The sequence below is a fragment of the Crocuta crocuta genome, unplaced genomic scaffold (genome assembly GCF_008692635.1).
Source record: "Crocuta crocuta isolate KB4526 unplaced genomic scaffold, BGI_CrCroc_1.0 scaffold864, whole genome shotgun sequence".
Classification (NCBI taxonomy): Eukaryota; Metazoa; Chordata; class Mammalia; order Carnivora; family Hyaenidae; genus Crocuta; species Crocuta crocuta.
The window spans coordinates 29,699-42,682 of record NW_027530615.1 but is presented as its reverse complement, the minus strand read 5'-3'; positions in this window follow the sequence as shown (position 1 = coordinate 42,682).

Below are 12,984 nucleotides of genomic sequence, written 5' to 3'. Positions count from 1 at the left end.
TGAAAAACCGTGTTTAAGAATCTGATTTTTCTATCTTTGTTGCCTGATTGGATTTATATACATGACAAAACATCAAGGTAACTATAAGTCTGCTTCTGTAAAGTCAGCTTTTAATGATAACTTCGCATTCTATTCATAACTGTAAAGCCCAAATTAGGCCAATGTTTAATTTGTCTGGTCTGAGTGAAGTTTATAGTAAGAGGCAATATTTGTTTATATTTACTTACGTTGCAGCACATATGGCATACTTTTTGAAATGTAGGTTTTATAGAGTCAAATCTCATGACCAAAACTAAGAAGAATAAAATAGTAATTTTTTTTCCGTAGCTGTTTGTCCTTATATGCCAGTAGCAAAGTAGGTAGAAACCCCTGTCTACCCTGCTGAATACATTTCAAAACCAAACTTGGGGAAAATATCATTAAGATAATCATCTGAGGTCTTGTTAGTTCATTCCCAGCTCTTGGCAGGCTTTCGGCTATACAGCATGGAGGCTTTAGTGATGCAGGCTTGAATACTATCCCTAGTAAAGTAGACCTTTTGTTAGCAAGTTTTCCTGCCCTCCTCCCTTATCTTGCACACTCTATTGGATGTTGTAAGCTCAAATGAAGTGCCTGCCTGTCACTTTTCCCCTTCTTCAAATGATCTCCTCCCACTCTATCACATACATATATTCCTTTATATTCTAATACTTCGTGTAGTGGGGGGAGCTTATAGAATCATAGAATGCTAGAGATGGTAGGGGTCTTAGAGACCCCGTAGCCTAGCCCTCTCCCTTTACAGTCGTGAAAACAAAGGCCCAGAAATGAAGAGGCCCAAGGATATCCTAGCTTCTATTCCACTTCTCATTCCACGCCATTCAAATACCTGCTATTAGACTTGCATTCCAGTTCACTTATTAAGTGTGCCAGACCACACTAAGTAAAATTTCAGAACAACGAGTATTGAACTAAGCTTCAAAAAGGAAAACGTTTGTGGAAAATAGAGGAATATGTGAACCCAAATGAAAGGGAAACAAATTCCTATGTGACAACTGTTAAATGGGAAGAACCCTGACATATCCCCTAAGCTTTTAATTTGGTATCTAGGGTGTTGGCTTCAGGACTTTGTTTCAGAGGGATATTTAAGTTGCTTAAAAGGTTCTTTCACCACACTCATCAAAGTCTAGAACAATAGGATCTATAAGCACTGTTCCATTTTCCGGATATTAGTGTCCTTCAGTGCCAAGGATGAAATCATTCAGACTTCCTCAAAGGAGGCAGGTTAATGTACTTTAAAATCTTCTGTTTCAAATGAGAAATACTGTTATATTCACAAGGAAATGAGAGAAAGCTCTGTGTTAGTGTAGTGGTCTCAGGATAAGGGGTAAACTATTCTTGAGTTACAGAAATGTGCTATAAGGACCATGAAGAGTTTATATATTTCCAAAGAACTGGGAAAAAAACAACAAAACTGTTTTTAAAACACTAGAATTTGAGAGCCTGGTTCAATCTGTATAAACTTAGACAATTACTTCACCTCTCTGAATCTTCACTCACAAAGCAATAAAGATTTATTGAACACCTATTAGGTGTCAGGCACTATGAGTAGTCACTTTTGTAATTCCTGTTTTACAGGTGAGGGAATAGGTTTAAAATAATTCATTTATTTACCCAGTGTATCCTAACTAACTGGAGGAGGAGGATTCAGTAACATGTATCAGATTCTATGTTTTTGCCATTGAACAAGCTAACAACCCTTCCTAGAACCATGATTTAATCCCAGCCTTTAGCAAACCACTTAGAATACCTTATCACTTTGTTCTTTTTCATATCAGCTCTTATTTGTCTGCTTTTATTTTCAGCAAGGTCTTAAAGAAGCAAAATACTCCCCTTGGTGTGGTATTTCTAAGGCACTTCCTTCTTCTGTCTCTCTTCACTGTTGCCTAGAGGGCTTGGCTTTCTCTTTTCCTTCTGTGATCCAAAAAGAAGTGTCTGAAAAGTCCAGTGTGAATACTTTAAAGTATGTTTTAAGATATCACAATTCATTTTGAATATAGTGGCTTCCTCACATGTTAAATTAGACACCAACTGAGATACTAAAGGTAAAAGTATTCTGAACAAAGTTTATTTTTAATTTTTCCACCTGATAAAGTCTAAGTGCCATTTGAGCAAGATCTTAAAAGATAGCTAGAATATGGATATAGATTGAGGAAGATGACATCTTGGAGGAAACAGCAAACAAACATATGTAGGTAGCAAAGAATAGAATTCAGTATATTTCCAGGCTTCTGTACTTGTGGACAGAAGTTTATAGCCCCATTTAAGACAACAACTTCTGTAATGCACAATTTGTAGTTAAATGGTGTGGTAGGTAGAATAATGAAGCCCCAAAGATGCTCATGTCCTAATCTCAGAAGCTGTGAATTTGTTAGGTTTCATGGCAGAGGAGAATTAAGGTTGCAGGAATTAAGGTTGCTAATCAGCTGACATTGAAATGTTACCTGGATTATCTAGGTGGGCCCAATGTAAACACAATGTCCTTAAAAGTGGAAGAGGGTGGCAGAGGAAGAGCCACAGGCAGATGTGACCAGGAACAAATGCCTCAGAGAGATGCAATGTTGCTGGCTGTGAAGATGGGAACAGAGGGTCATGAGGCAAGGAATGTGGGTGGCCTCTAGAAGCTGGAAGGAATAAGGAAAAGAATTCTCACTTAGAACCCCCCCCATAAAAGGAGTATAGCTCCACTGACACCTTGATTTTAGACCAGTGAGACCCAGATAAGACTTTTACCTACAGAACTGAAAGATAATAAATGAGTGTTGTTATAAGCCACCAAGTTTGTGGTTATTTGTTACAACAGCAATGGTAAACTAATACAATGGTTATTTGTGTGAGTACTTCTCATCAATGTTTTGCTCCCCTGCTAGATATGTGGCTCCTTAAGGATGTCTTGGCAGTCATATCTGAGAATATTATGGCAATGTCAATAGCATCAGTCTGTTTCTGTGTGCATATATATGCCTGTCCTCTACCTTAGGTCTCTTTGTCCTCCTCCTTCCCTTTAGTATCTCTTCTATCCCTATTTCTTTTTTTTTAAGTTTTATTTTATTTATAATTTGAGAGGAAGAGGGGCAGAGAGAGGGAGAGAGAATCCCAAGCAGGCTCTGCACTGCCACCAGAGAGCCAGACACAGGGTTCGAACTCACGAAACCGTGAGATCATTACCTGAGCTGAAAATAAAGAGTTGGACACTTAACCAACTGAGCCACCCAGACACCCCTGTTCCTATTTCTTAATTGGCCATGACAAAAGACTGAAGCACACTTTATAATTCTCCATTATGTTTATGGTATAAAATCTTATATTTTCTGTTCATAGCTTTTAAAAAAGAATATAGTTTATTGCAATGAAAAAATGCTTTATAATCAAAGTCCCCTTCATTTATTACCTATTTAATGGGTAAGTGATCCTTGATAGGAGTATCTCATTTCTTTTTTAATGTTATATTTTTGAGAGAGAGACAGTGTGAGCAGGGGAGGGTCAGAGAGAGAGGGAGACACAGAATCTGAAACAGGCTCCAGGCTCTGAGCTAGCTGTCAGCACAGAGCCCGAAGCAGGGCTCGAACCCACGAACCGTGAAATCATGACCTGAGCCAAAGTCGGATGCTTAGCCGACTGAGCCACCCAGGCGCCCTAGGAGTATCTCATTTCTGACTTAGGATGGTGTGTAGAACCCAGGGGCAGAAACATCCCATAGAAGCTGTCCTGTTATATCTGCTAGTGGGAACTTGTTACCTGATTGTATGGCCCACATTGCCCAAACATAATTTCCTCTCTTTTGAGAGGAAATTGTTTGAGATTGTTTATCCAGAAGAAATCAGATGCCCCATTAGGACCAGAGTTATTCTGTCTTTCCCTGATTTAATCATAACAATGCTAATGTTTGAATGGGATGCACTGGAATCCTGAGGAAGGCATAAGGCCTATTGTTCACTTACAAAGTTCAGAATATTCCATGAAACAGAATGGCCTAATGAAAGTTAAAACTTTTGGTGGGAAGGTTCTCAAAGTTTCTAGTGATTAAGAACATTTAGGGAACTCTTCATTCCTAGAATTGGAAGGACCTGGCTAAGTCTAGTGCTTCTCAAGCTTTAATGTATGTGCAAATCACCTGGGGAACTTATTAAATTGTAGATTCTGATATAGCAGGTGTGGGATGGGGCCTAAGAATCTGCATTTCTAGCAGGCTCCTGGGTGCTGTTAATGCTGCTGGTCCAAGGACCACACTTCGGGGAGCAAGAGGATAATGGAACTAGGACAGTCAGAGATAGCGTATCTGTGTTCTGCACAGGGAAACCAGAAGATGGGCATTTCTAGAACCAGAGCCTCAGAGAAGGTATCTGAGCTTCCCTCTCCTCTTCAGGAGATGCAGGGCCAAAGTCTCTCATGTGTTGGGGTCCCTAGAACCAGGGGTTGGAGCAGTTCCCTGGGTGTGTATTAGGGTAAGTAACCCTAGCTGCTACAAAGACGAAAACACAATTTGAAAACCATTAGAAGGTGAATAGAACAAGTCTGGAATGGTATACACTAGAATGTTAAGGATGATAGGGAATGGAAATATAGCTGCTTTTGTTTTCTTTTTGCTGATCTGTATTTTCTGATTTTTCTGTAGCAAAACAAAACAAAAACAAAAAACCCCAAACTTGTATAATTTTTCAAAAGCTACTTTTTAAAAAGGTGTATATTACTTTTACAATAATGAGGAAATAAGCTTGCCAAAACTAAAACAAACCCAATCATGTCCTGCATATAATTATTTCTTGAATAATGATAATAATATCTAACACTTCAAGCACTTACTACTACCAGTTATTGTTCTGTTTCACAAACATTATTTATTACATGCAACAATTCTGATGTAGGTACTATAATTTTCCCTATTTTGCCATTGAAAAAACTGAGGCATGGAGAGGTTTAAGTGACTTACTTAATTTTAAGGTTAAGTGGCAAAGCCAGAATTTTATCCCAGGCACTGATGGCTCCACAGCCTATGCTCTTAAACACTACTATATATTACATCCATTAGAGTACATACGCAGCATCTTTTTTAGACCTTAGAGTCAATCCTACCCTAAAACCAAATGCAAAGAGTCCTTCCTCTTCTTTTTCTCAAGCTATAGCCCTATCTCCCCTTTCTCTTTTCTGCTGAACCTCTTGAAAGTGTGGTCTATACTTGGTGCCTGCAGTTTCCCTTGCCCTGCTCTTTACTCCTCAAGTCCAGCAATACGCCTTCTGCTCCAACCCTGCTACAGAAGATGTTTTCTTGACAGGAACCCATGATATCATGGGATATCATAGGATATGATATCCTAATCACCAAAGCCTATGACTTTTCTTAGAAAAATCCCACAACTTGTGGACAAGAGTCACAACAAACTAATGATCTCTGAACTCAGCTGCCTAGAAAGTCTCTGAGTGTCCTTAATCAGCTGCCTACTACCCTCTTCTCCACGCTCAGGAGATGGCCTTGAGAATGATAAAAGCATCAGGTCAAAACCTCTCAACCTCCTTCTCCCCTACTCCCCTTCACAAACATACCTTTCCTTCCCCTTCTTTGGTCTTTCAGTGTCAGTGTCTCCCTTCTGGCAAGAAATGAATTCCTCTACCTGTGCTATGGAACCAAATTCTTCCCTCTTCCTTCAAGATCTGGATGTATCCATCTTCCCCTCTCTCCTGTACTTTCAACCTCCATCTACTCAATCTTGATCTCTTCCTGACTGGATAACTGCAGTAGCCTCTTCATTGGTCTTCGCGCCTTCGTCTAATCCATCTTCCACACTGCATCCAGAGTGATATTAAAATGCAAATCTGATCATGCTGCATTTCCTTAGGTTGCTCCCCACCATATAGCAGCTCATATGATAGGAATGTAATGATATATTTGTCAATAAAGTCCTAAAAGTCATCAAGGAGTCTTGGCCTCTTTAGCCTAGAATTTCTGTGCCCTACCCCCCAGATGTGCCTTGAGGAGTAGTGTGGGAGGAGCTAGTGGTTGTTTTCTCTGTCAGTTGGCTGCAGGGTTTTGAGTCATTACTGTGCAATCACTGTACATGGAGGCAGAAAAACTCCAGGGCAGGAGACAGGCTGCAGGACAATAGGATTTCTCTCTGCTTTTGGAATCTCTGGTTATACTGTAAACATTGCCCATGAATATTTTTTAGCACCTACTGAGTTCCCTGCAGTGTGACAGGTATGATAAAGTTATAGAGGGGTGCCTGGGTGACTCAGTGGGTTAAGCGTCCAACTCTTAGTTTAGGCTCATGTCATGATCTCATGGTTTCATGAGTTTGAGCCCCGTATCGGTTTCTGTGCTGGCAGTGTGGAGTCTGCTTGGGATTCTTTCTCTCCCTCTCTCTGCCCCTCCCCCACTTGCGCTGTCTCTGTGTCTCTCGAAATAAATAAAATTAATAAAAAAGAAGTTATAGAGAAATTGTTATGTCTGAATCTTGGCATTAAGAAGCTTGTGTGTTTGTATATATCTCCTATTAATGAATTATCTTCTGTGTGCCAGCCACTATTGTATTTTATTTATGATTATTCATTTAGTCTTGTATTATTCTACCATTTTATAGATGAGAAAACTGAGGCTTGCCAAAGGGTCACAAACAGAACATGGAACATTCAGGTTTCAAATCCAAGTCTGACAACTGAAAAGTCCCTTCTGGTTTTGTTGTTGTTGTTGTTGTTGTTGTTTTTTAAGTAACACTTCTTGCAACCTGTTTGGGAATATAGGGCTGATGTTCTTTTTTTTTTTAATTTTTTAATGTCTTATTTATTTCTGAGAGAGAGAGAGACAGCGTGAGCAGGTGAGGGTCAGAGAGAGAGGGAGGCACAGAATCTGAAACATGCTCCAAGCTCTGAGCTAGCTGTCAGCACAAAGCCCGACGCAGGGCTCCAACCCACGAACCGTGAGATCAGGACCTGAGCTGAAGTCAGACGCTTAACCGACTGAGCCACCCAGGCGCCCCTGGGCTCATGTTCTTGACATGAAGACAGCACATTGGAACAGTATATGATGAAGTAGTAATATCTGGTAGCAGTAAAGACAAAATGATGTGATGTGAAGAGCCTAGGATGGAAGTTTGTTAAACTCTGGAGCCAATTTTGATTCTGCCACTAAGTATGTAAGCATGTATATTACCATCTTTGGGCATCAGTCTACTATTTTTTATTTGTATTTTAAAAACTTTTATACCAGTATAGTTAACATACAGTGTTATATTAGTTTCAGGTGTACAATATAGTAATTCAACAATTCTATACAGTACTCAGTGCTCATCATGACAAGTGTACTCATATCCCCCTTCACCTCCTTCACCAACCTCCCACCCACCCAACTCCCCTCTGGTAACCATCAGTTTGTTTTCTATAGTTAAGAGTCTGTTTCTCAGGCACCCTCCTACACTGTTGGTGGGAATGTAAACTGGTACAGCCCATCTGGAAAACAGTGTGGAGGTTCCTCAGGAAACTAACAATAGAACTCCCCAATGACCCAGCAATAGCACTGCTAGGAATTTACCCAAGGGATACAGAAATGCTGATGCATAGGAGCACATGGACCCCAATGTTCATAGCAGCACTCTCCACAATAGCTAAAACATGGAAAGAGCCTAAGTGTCCATCAACAGATGAATGGATCAAGAAGATGTGGTTTATCTATACCATGGAATACTACATGGCAATGAGAAACAATGAAATCTGGCCATGTGTAGCAACATGGATGGACCTTGAGGGTGTTATGCTGAGCGAAATAAGTCAGGCAGAGAAGGACAAATATCACATGTTTGCACGTATAGGAGGATTAGGAGGAACTTGACGGAGGAACAAGGGGGAGAAGAAGGGCGGAAATGGTGGGGGAAAGGGAGAGAAGCAAACCATGAGAGACTCTTGAATGCTGACAAAAACTGAGGACTGATGGATGTGGGGGGAGGGGGGGATGGGCATGGAGGAGGACACTTGTGGGGATGAGCACTGAGTGTTATGTGGAAACTAATTTGACAATAAACTATTAAAAAAAAAAGAGTCTGTTTCTTAGTTTGTCTCTCTCTCTTTTTTTTTTTTTTGCCAATTTGTTTTGTTTCTTAAATTTCAAATATGAGAGATTCAACTGGTGTTTATCTTTCTCTGACTTGCTTATTTTGCATAACATTATACTCTCACTCTATCAAAGTTATTGCAAATGGCAAGATTTCATTTTTATGGCTGAGTAAAATTCCATTGTTATATTTATGCCACTTCTTCTTTATCCATACATCCATGGATGGCACTTGGGCTGTTTCCACAATTTGGCTAATGGAAATAATACTGGTGTAAACATAAGGTTGCATATATTCCTTTGAATTAGTGTTTTTGTATTTTGGGGATACATACCCAGTAGTGTGATTCCTGAATTGTAGGGTAGTTCTATTTTTAATTTTTTGAGTATCCTCCATACTGTTTTCCACAGTGGCTGTACCAGTGCAAGAGGATTCCTTTTTCTCCATCCTCAACAACATTTGTTGTTTTTTGAGTTTTTCATTTTAGCCATTCTGGCAGGTGTGAAGTGATATCTCATTCAAGTTTTGATTTGCGTTTCCCTGATGATGAGTGATGTTGAACATTTTTTCATGTGTCTGTTGGCGATCTGTATGTTTCCTTTGGAGAAATGGCTATTCATTTCTTCTGTCCATTTTTTAATCAGATTATTTGTTTTTTCAGGGTTGAGTTGAGTTGTATTGGTTCTTAATATATTTTGGGTACTAACTCTTTATCAGATACATCATTTGCAAATAACTTCTCCCATTCAGTAGGTTGTCATTTAGTTTTGCTTATTGTTTCCTTTGCTGTGAAGAAGCTTTTTATTTTGATGTAGTCCCAACAGTTTATTTTTGCTTTTGTTTCCCTTGCCTCAGGAGACATCTATAAAAAAGTGGGTTGGTCTGATGTCAGAGAAATTACTGCTTGTGCTCTCTTCTAGGATTTTTACAGTTTTAGGTCTCACATTTAGGTCCTTAATCCATTTTGTTTTTGTTTTTGTTTGTCACACCATTTTTATTACTGAAATATTAAGAGCAATAAAAATGCTTACCATAGCCAGTAAAGTAAATTATGATATGTACTACACTAGGTCCTTAATCCATTTTGAACTTATCTTTCTGTATTGTGTAACCCAGTGGTTCAGTTTTATTCTTTTGCATGTAGTTGTCCAGTTTTTCCAACACCATCTGTTGAAGAGACTTTTCCCCCATTGTATATTCTTTCCTCCTTTGTCAAAGATTAACTGACCATGTAAACATGAGTTTACTTCTGGTTTTTCTATTCTATTCTATTGATCTATGTGCCAGCACCATACTGTTTTGATTACTACAGCTTTGTAATATAACTTGAAGTCTGGAATTGTGGTGCCTCCAGTTTTGTTTTTCATTTTCAAAATTGTTTTGGATATTCGGTATCTTCTGTGTTTCCATACTAATTTTAGGATTGTTCTAATTTGGTGAAAAATGTTGATATTTTGATATGGATTGCATTAAATTTGTAGAATGCTTTGGGTAGTGTGGACATTTTGATACTATTTGTTTTTCCAATCCATTAGCATGGAATGTCTTCTACTTGCTTGTCTTGTGTTCAATTTCTTTTGTTAATGTTTTATAGTTTGCAGAGTACAGATCTTTCACCTCCTTAGTTTGGATTATTCCTAGGCATTTTATTGTCTTTGGTGCAATTGTAAATGGGACATATTTTTTAATTTATCTTTCTGTTGCTTCATTATTAGTATATAAAAATGCCACAGATTTCTGTATGTTGATTTTGTATCCTGTGACCTTACTGAATTCATTTATCAATTCTAGTAGTTTTTTGGAAGAGTCTTTAGGATTTTCTATATAGAGTATCATGCCGTTGGCAGATAGTGAAAGTTTTACTTCTTCCTTACCAATTTGGATGCCTTTTATTTTTTTGTTGTTGTCTGATTGCTGTGGCTAGGGCTCCCAGTACTATATTGAATAAAAGTGGTGAGAATGGACATCCCTGTCTTGTTCCTGACCTTAACAGAAATGTTTTCAGTTTTTCCCCNTGGATTTGGTTTGCTAATATTTTGTTGAGGATTTTTGCATGTATGTTCGTCAGAAATATTGGCCTTTAGTTAACTCTTTCTTTCTTTTTTTTTCTTTCTTCCTTGTGTAGTGTCTTTGCAGCGGTTTTGGTATCAGTATAACACTGGCTTCAAAGAATGAATTATGAAATTTTTTGTCTTCNAGTTATACGTGATTTTTTATATATGGCTTTTATTATGTTGAAGTATGTTTCCTCTACACCTACTTTGTGAGAGTTTTTATCATGAATGGATACTGTACTTTGTCAAATGCTTTTTCTGCATGTATTGAAATGATCATATGGTTTTTATCCCTTCTTTTATCAATACAATGTATCACATTGATTGACTAGAGGATATTGAACCACCCTTGCATTCTGGGGATAAATTCCACTTGATCTTGATGAATGATTTTATTTATGTATCATTTGGATTTGGTTTGCTAATATTTTGTTGAGGATTTTTGCATGTATGTTCGTCAGAAATATTGGCCTTTAGTTAACTCTTTCTTTCTTTTTTTTTCTTTCTTCCTTGTGTAGTGTCTTTGCAGCGGTTTTGGTATCAGTATAACACTGGCTTCAAAGAATGAATTATGAAATTTTTTGTCTTCTTCTATTTTTTGGAATAGTTTGAGAAGAATAAGTATTAACTCTTCGTTAAATGTTTGATAGAATTAACCTGAGAAGCCATCTGGTCCTGGACTTTTGTTTGTTGGGTGTTTCTTTTTTTTTTTTTAATTGCTGATTCAATTTCATTGTGGTAATCAATCTGTTCAAACTTTTTATTTCTTTCAGATTCAATTTTGGGAGGTTATATGTTTCTAGAAATTTACAATTTCTTCTAGGTTGTCCAATTTGTTGGCATATGACATTTTGTAATATTCTCTTACAATCTTTTGTATTTCTGTGATGTCAGTTGTTATTTCTCCCCTTTTATTTCTGATTTTATTTATTTGAGTCCTCTCTCTCTTTTGATGGGTCTGGCTAAAGGTTTATTGACTTTGTTGACCTTTTCAAAGAACTAACTCCCTTGTTTAATTGAAATGTTCTTTTTTTTTTTTTTAAGTTTCTGTTTTGTTTATTTCTGCTGTAATCTTTATTACTTCCTTTCTTCTGTTGGTTTTGGACTTTGTTCTTCTTTTTATAGTTCCTTTAAATGTAAGGTTATGTTGCATATTTGTGATTTTTGTTGCTTCTTGAGGTAGGCCAGTACTGTTATTAACTTCCCTCTTAAGAATAGCTTTGCTGTATCTCAAAGACTTTGGACCATTGTGTTTTATTTTCTTTTGTCTCTGTGTATTATTTGATTTCCTCCTTGATTTCTTGGTTGATTCATTCATTGTTTAGTAGCATATTATTTACCCTCCATGTGTTTGTGTGCTTTCCAGGTTTTTTTCTGGTGGTTGATTTCTAGTTTCATAGTTTTGTGGTCAGAAAAGATGCATTATATGACTTCAATATTTTTGAATTTGTTGAGACTTACTTTGTGGCCTAATATGTGATCCATTCTGTAGACAGTTCCATGTGCACTTGAAAAGAATGTGTAATCTGCTGTTTTAGTATAGAATGTTCTGAATATATCTGTTAGATCCATCTGGTCCAATGTGTCATTCAAAGCCACTGTTGCCCTGTTGATATTCCATTTGGATGATCTATGCAATGATGTAAGTGGGATGTTTAAGTCCCCTACTATTATTGTATTACTATCCATCACTTCCTTTATGTTTGTTTATTAACCATTTTATGTATTTATGTGCTCTCATGTTGGATGCATAAATATTTACAATTATTTCTTGTTGGAATTTTCTGTTTATATATATATAAATATATAGATAAACTATATATATATATATATAATGTCCATCTTTTTCTCATGTTACATCTTTTGTTTTAAAGTCTATTTTGTCCAATAGAAGTATTGCTACTCCAACTTTCTTTTCACATCCACTTGCATGATAAATGTTTCTCCATTGCCTCACTTTCAGTCTGCATGTGTCCTTAGATCTGAAATGAGTCTCTTATAGGCAGCATATAGGTGGGTCTTGTTTTTTATCCTTTTGTTGCCCTATGTCTTTTGATAGGAACATTTAGTCCATTTACATTCATTTATATTCAAAAATTATTGATAAGTGTGTATTTATTGCCTTTTGTTACTTGTTTAAGAGTTGTTAAAAGTTTATTTATTTTGAGAGGGGGGAGAGAGAGAGAGTGCAAGCTGGGAATGAGCAAAGAGAGAGGAAGAGAGAGAGAATCCAAAGAAAGCCCTGCACTCTCAGCATGGAGCCTGATGTGGGGCTTGAAATCACAAACTGTGAAAGCATAACCTGAGCCAAAATTTGGACACTTAACCAACTGAGCCACTTGGGCATCCCTGAAGGTTGTTTTTGTAGTTTCTCTATTATCTTGCTCTCTTCTCTCATGATTACTTGGCTTTCTTTAGTGAAATACTTGGATTCCTTACTCTTTGGTTTTTGGATATGTATTATGTTTTTTGACTTGTGGTTACCATTCAGTTTATGTATAACATCTTCTGCATATAGTAGTCTACATTAAGCTCACTTAATTTTGAACTCATTCTTTACTCCTCTCCCCTCCACATTTCAGATATTTGGTATTATATTTTACTTTTATTTTGTGCTTCTCTTGACTGTTTTTTACAGATATATATTTTTTGCTTTTGTGCTTCCTATTTTTCATATTCTTTCTTATGTTTTTTGTTTTTCCCCTCAGAGTCCCCCTTAACATTTCTTGTAGGGCTGGTTTAATGGTCATGAATTCTTCAACCTTTTGTTTGTCTGGGAAATTATTTATCTCTCCTTCTATTTTGAGTGGTAGCCTTGCTGGACAGAATATTCTTGCCTGCATATTTTTCCCTTT